Source organism: Panulirus ornatus, chromosome 40, assembly GCF_036320965.1.
Source record: "Panulirus ornatus isolate Po-2019 chromosome 40, ASM3632096v1, whole genome shotgun sequence".
Classification (NCBI taxonomy): domain Eukaryota; kingdom Metazoa; phylum Arthropoda; class Malacostraca; order Decapoda; family Palinuridae; genus Panulirus; species Panulirus ornatus.
In genome coordinates, this window is record NC_092263.1 from 17,902,897 (window position 1) to 17,909,459 (window position 6,563).

The following is a 6,563-nucleotide window of genomic DNA, read 5'->3' on the forward strand; positions in this document are numbered from 1 at the left end:
TCAATTGGGAGGTAAGTTTGAATGGAGAAAAACTGGAGGAAGTAAAGTGTTTTAGATATCTGGGAGTGGATCTGGCAGCGGATGGAACCATGGAAGCGGAAGTGGATCATAGGGTGGGGGAGGGGGCGAAAATCCTGGGAGCCTTGAAGAATGTGTGGAAGTCGAGAACATTATCTCGGAAAGCAAAAATGGGTATGTTTGAAGGAATAGTGGTTCCAACAATTTTGTATGGTTACGAGGCATGGGCTATGGATAGAGTTGTGCGCAGGAGGGTGGATGTGCTGGAAATGAGATGTATGAGGACAGTGTGTGGTGTGAGGTGGTTTGATCGAGTAAGTAACGTAAGGGTAAGAGAGATGTGTGGAAATAAAAAGAGCATGGTTGAGAGAGCAGAAGAGGGTGTTTTGAAATGGTTTGGGCACATGGAGAGAATGAGTGAGGAAAGATTGACCAAGAGGATATATGTGTCGGAGGTGGAGGGAACGAGGAGAAGTGGGAGACCAAATTGGAGGTGGAAAGATGGAGTGAAAAAGATTTTGTGTGATCGGGGCCTGAACATGCAGGAGGGTGAAAGGAGGGCTAGGAATAGAGTGAATTGGATCGATGTGGTATACCGGGGTTGACGTGCTGTCAGTGGATTGAATCAGGGCATGTGAAGCGTCTGGGGTAAACCATGGAAAGCTGTGTAGGTATGTATATTTGCGTGTGTGGACGTGTATGTATATACATGTGTATGGGGGTGGGTTGGGCCATTTCTTTCGTCTGTTTCCTTGCGCTAGCTTGCAAACGCGGGAGACAGCGACAAAGCAAAAAAATATATATATATATATATATATATATATATATATATATATATATATATATATATATATATATATATATATATATATTTCCTTGCACTACCTCGCAAACGCGGGAGACAGCGACAAAGCAAAATAATAAAAGAGATATATATATATATATATATATATATATATATATATATATATTCTTTCTTTCTTTCTTTTAAACTATTCGCCATTTCCCGCGTTAGCAAGGTAGCGTTAAGAACAGAGGACTGGGCCTTTTTTGGAATATCCTCACCTGGCCCCCTCTGTTCCTTCTTTTGGAAAATTAAAAAAAAAAAACGAGAGGGGAGGATTTCCAGCCCCCCGCTCCCTCCCCTTTTAGTCACCTTCTACGACACGCAGGGAATACGTGGGAAGTATTCTTAATCCCCTATCCCCAGGGATAATATGGATTTGTATGTAGCATTTATGGATCTGGAGAAGGCATATGATAGAGTTAATAGAGATGCTCTGTGGAAGGTATTAAGAATATATGGTGTGGGAGGAAAGTTGTTAGAAGCAGTGAAAAGTTTTTATCGAGGATGTAAGGCATGTGTACGTGTAGGAAGAGAGGAAAGTGATTGGTTCTCAGTGAATGTAGGTTTGCGGCAGGGGTGTGTAATGTCTCCATGGTTGTTTAATTTGTTTATGGATGGGGTTGTTAGTGAGGTAAATGCAAGAGTTTTGGAAAGAGGGGCAAGTATGAAGTCAGTTGGGGATGAGAGAGCTTGGGAAGTGAGTCAGTTGTTGTTTGCTGATGATACAGCGCTGGTGGCTGATTCATGTGAGAAACTGCAGAAGCTGGTGACTGAGTTTGGTAAAGTGTGTGGAAGAAGAAAGTTAAGAGTAAATGTGAATAAGAGCAAGGTTATTAGGTACAGTAGGGTTGAGGGTCAAGTCAATTGGGAGGTGAGTTTGAATGGAGAAAAACTGGAGGAAGTGAAGTGTTTTAGATACTGGGAGTGGATCTGGCAGCGGATGGAACCATGGAAGCGGAAGTGGATCATAGGGTGGGGGAGGGGGCGAAAATTCTGGGGGCCTTGAAGAATGTGTGGAAGTCGAGAACATTATCTCGGAAAGCAAAAATGGGTATGTTTGAAGGAATAGTGGTTCCAACAATGTTGTATGGTTGCAAGGCGTGGGCTATGGATAGAGTTGTGCGCAGGAGGATGGATGTGCTGGAAATGAGATGTTTGAGGACAATGTGTGGTGTGAGGTGGTTTGATCGAGTGAGTAACGTAAGGGTAAGAGAGATGTGTGGAAATAAAAAGAGCGTGGTTGAGAGAGCAGAAGAGGGTGTTTTGAAGTGGTTTGGGCACATGGAGAGAATGAGTGAGGAAAGATTGACCAAGAGGATATATGTGTCGGAGGTGGAGGGAACGAGGAGAAGAGGGAGACCAAATTGGAGGTGGAAAGATGGAGTGAAAAAGATTTTGTGTGATCGGGGCCTGAACATGCAGGAGGGTGAAAGGAGGGCAAGGAATAGAGTGAATTGGAGCGATGTGGTATACCGGGGTTGACGTGCTGTCAGTGGATTGAATCAAGGCATGTGAAGCGTCTGGGGTAAACCATGGAAAGCTGTGTAGGTATGTATATTTGCGTGTGTGGACGTATGTATATACATGTGTATGGGGCGGGGGGTTGGGCCATTTCTTTCGTCTGTTTCCTTGCGCTACCTCGCAAACGCGGGAGACAGCGACAAAGTATAATAAAAATAATAAATAATATATATATATATATATATATATATATATATATATATATATATATATATATATATATATATATATATATTATTATAATATTATTTTGCTTTGTTGTCACCTGCGAGGTAGCGCAAGGAAACAGACGAAAGAAATGGCCCAACCCACCCCCACACACATGCACACACACACACGTCCACACATGCAAACATACACACCCACACATCCAAACGTACACATATATATATACACACACAGACACACACATGCTCACAGTTCACACTGTCTGCCCCTACTCACCCCCATCGCCACCCCACCACACACGGAATAACATCCCCCTCCCCCCTCATGTGCGCGAGGCAGCGCCAGGAAAAGACAAGGGCCCCATTCGCTCATACTCAGTCTCCAGCTATCATGCAATAATGCCCGAAACCACAGCTCCATTTCCACATCCAGGCCCCACACAACTTACCATGGTTTACCCCAGACGCTTCACATGCCCTGATTCAATCCACTGACAGCACGTCGACCCCGGTATACCACATCGATCCAATTCACTCTATTCCTTGCCCGCCTTTCACCCTCCTGCATGTTGAGGCCTAAATCACTCAAAATCATTTTCACTCCATCTTTCCACCTCCAATTTGGTCTCCCACTTCTCCTCGTTCCCTCCACCTCCGACACATATATCCTCTTGGTCAATCTTTCCTCATTCATTCTCTCCATGTGCCCAAACCATTTCAAGACACCCTCTCCTGCTCTCTCAACCACGCTCTTTTTATTTCCACACATCTCTCTTACCCTTACATTACTTACTCGATCAAACCACCTCACACCACATATTGTCCTCAAACATCTCATTTCCAGCACATCCACCCTCCTGCGCACAACTCTATCCACAGCCCACACCTTCCAACCATACAACATTGTTGGAACCACTATTCCTTCAAACATACCCATTTTTGCTTTCGGCGATAATGTTCTCGACTTCCACACATTCTTCAAGGCTCCCAGGATTTTTGCCCCCTCCCCTACCCTATGATTTAATTCTGCTTCCATGGTTCCATCCGCTGCCAGATCCACTTCCAGATATCTAAAACACTTTACTTCCTCCAGTTTTTCTCCATTCAAACTTACCTCCCAATAGACTTGACCCTCAACCCTACTGTACCTAGTAACCTTGCTCTTATTCACAATTACTCTTAACTTTCTTCTTTCACACACTTTACCAAGCTCAGCCACCAGCTTCTGCAGTTTCTCACATGAATCAGCCACCAGCGCTGTATCATCAGCAAACAACAACTACTCACTTCCCAAGCTCTCTCATCCCCAACAGACTTCATACTTGCCCCTCTTTCCAAAACTTTTGCATTTACCTCACTAACAACCCCATCCATAAACAAATTAAACAACCATGGAGACATCACACACCCCTGCCGCAAACCTACATTCACTGAGAACCAATCACTTCCCTCTCATCCTACACGTACACATGCCTTACATCCTCGATAAAAACTTTTCACTGCTTCTAACAACTTGCCTCCCACACCATATATTCTTAGTACCTTCCACAGAGCATCTCTATTAACTCTATCATATGCCTTCTCCAGATCCATAAATGCTACATACAAATCCATTTGCTTTTCTAAGTATTTCTCACATACATTCCTCAAAGCAAACACCTGATCCACACATCCTCTACCACTTCTGAAACCACACTGCTCTTCCCCAATCTGATGCTCTGTACATGCCTTCACCCTCTCAATCAATACCCTCCCATACAATTTCCCAGGAATACTCAACAAACTTATATCTCTGTAATTTGAGTACTCACCTTTGTCCCCTTTGCCTTTGTACAATGGCACTATGCAAGCATTCCACCAATCCTCAGGCACCTCACCATGAATCATACATAGATTGAATAACCTTACTAACCAGTGAACAATACAGTCACCCCCTTTTTTTAATAAATTCCACAGGAATACCATCCAAACCTGCTGCCTTTCCAGCTTTCATCTTCCGCAAAGCTTTTACTACCTCTTCTCTGTTTACCAAATCATTTTCCCTAACCCTCTCACTTTGCACACCACCTCGACCAAAACACCTTATACCTGCCACTCTATCATCAAACACATTCAACAAACCTTCAAAATACTCACTCCATCTTCTCACATCACCGCTACTTGTTATCACCTCCCCATTAACCCCCTTCACTGAAGTTCCCATTTGTTCCCTTGTCTTACGCATTTTATTTACCTCCTTCCAGAACATCTTTTTATTCTCCTTAAAATTTAATGATACTCTCTCACCCCAACTCTCATTTGCTCTCTTTTTCACCTCTTGCACCTTTCTCTTGACCTCCTGTCTCTTTCTTTTATACATCTCCCACTCAATTGCATTTTTTCCCTGCAAAAATCGTCCAAATGCCTCTCTCTTCTCTTTCACTAATAATCTTACTTCATCCCACCACTCACTACCCTTTCTAATCAACCCACCTCCCACGCTTCTCATGCCACAAGCATCTTTTGCGCAAGCCGTCACTGCTTCCCTAAATACATCCCATTCCTCCCTCACTCCCCTTACCTCCTTTGTTCTCACCTTTTTCCATTCTGTATTCAGTCTCTCCTGGTACTTCCTCACACAAGTCTCCTTCCCAAGCTCACTTACTCTCACCACCCTCTTCAGCCCTACATTCTCTCTTCTTTTCTGAAAACCCATACAAATCTTCACCTTCGCCTCCACAAGATAATGATCAGACATCCCTCCAGCTGCACCTCTCAGCACATTAACATCCAAAAGTCTCTCTTTCGCGCACCTGTCAACACATAATCGAATAACACTCTCTGGCCATCTCTCCTACTTACATACGTATACTTATGTATATCTCGCTTTTTAAACCAGGTATTCCCAATCACCAGTCCTTTTTCAGCTCATAAATCTACAAGCTCTTCACCATTTCCATTTACAACACTGAACACCCCATGTATACCAATTATTCCCTCAACTGCCACATTGCTCACCTTTGCATTCAAATCAGCCATCACTATAACCCGGTCTTGTGCATCAAAACCACTAACACACTCGTTCAGCTGCTCCCAAAACACTTGCCTCTCATGATCTTTCTTATGCCCAGGTGCATATGCACCAATAATCACCCATCTCTCTCCATCAACTTTCAATTTTTACCCATATTAATCTAGAATTTACTTTCTTACATTCTATTACATACTCCCACAACTCCTGTTTGAGGAGTAGTGCTACTCCTTCCCTTGCTCTTGTCCTCTCACTAACCCCTGACTTTACTCCCAAGACATTCCCAAACCACTCTTCCCCTTTACCATTGAGCTTCGTTTCACTCAGAGCCAAAACATCCAGGTTCCTTTCCTCAAACATACTACATATCTCTCCTTTTTTCACATCTTGGTTACATCCACACACATTTAGACACCCCAATCTGAGCCTACGAGGAGGATGAGCACTCCTCGCGTGACTCCTTATGTTTCCCATTTTAGAAAGTTGAAATACAAGGAGGTGAGGATTTCTGGCCCCCCGCTCCTGTCCCCTCTAGTCGCCTTCTACGACACGTGAGGAATGCGTGGGAAGTATTCTTTCTCCTCTATCCCCAGGGATATATATATATATATATATATATATATATATATATATATATATATATATATATATATATATATATATATATTATATAGTGACGCCGCCTTTCACTTGATAGCATGTCATGCCGTGCTAAACTACAATTTCCAGTGTGGTCATCATATAATTTAAGTACACTATGAGAGTAGTAAATACCAGTGAAATAGATACATGCATAAATTTCCTCGTGAACCACTAATATTTAAGAGTAGAACAGTTATTGCACGAGATCATTCGCACTTCATGTATTACATAAAATGAAACTCTTTTAATGCTTCTTTAGTTTAGCATTGATGGAAAATCTTTCCATAAAACTATATCGGTTTACAAAGACGAACTCTCGCTTAAGTATAATGTTAGAAAATCATCTGTCTAGCTTAGC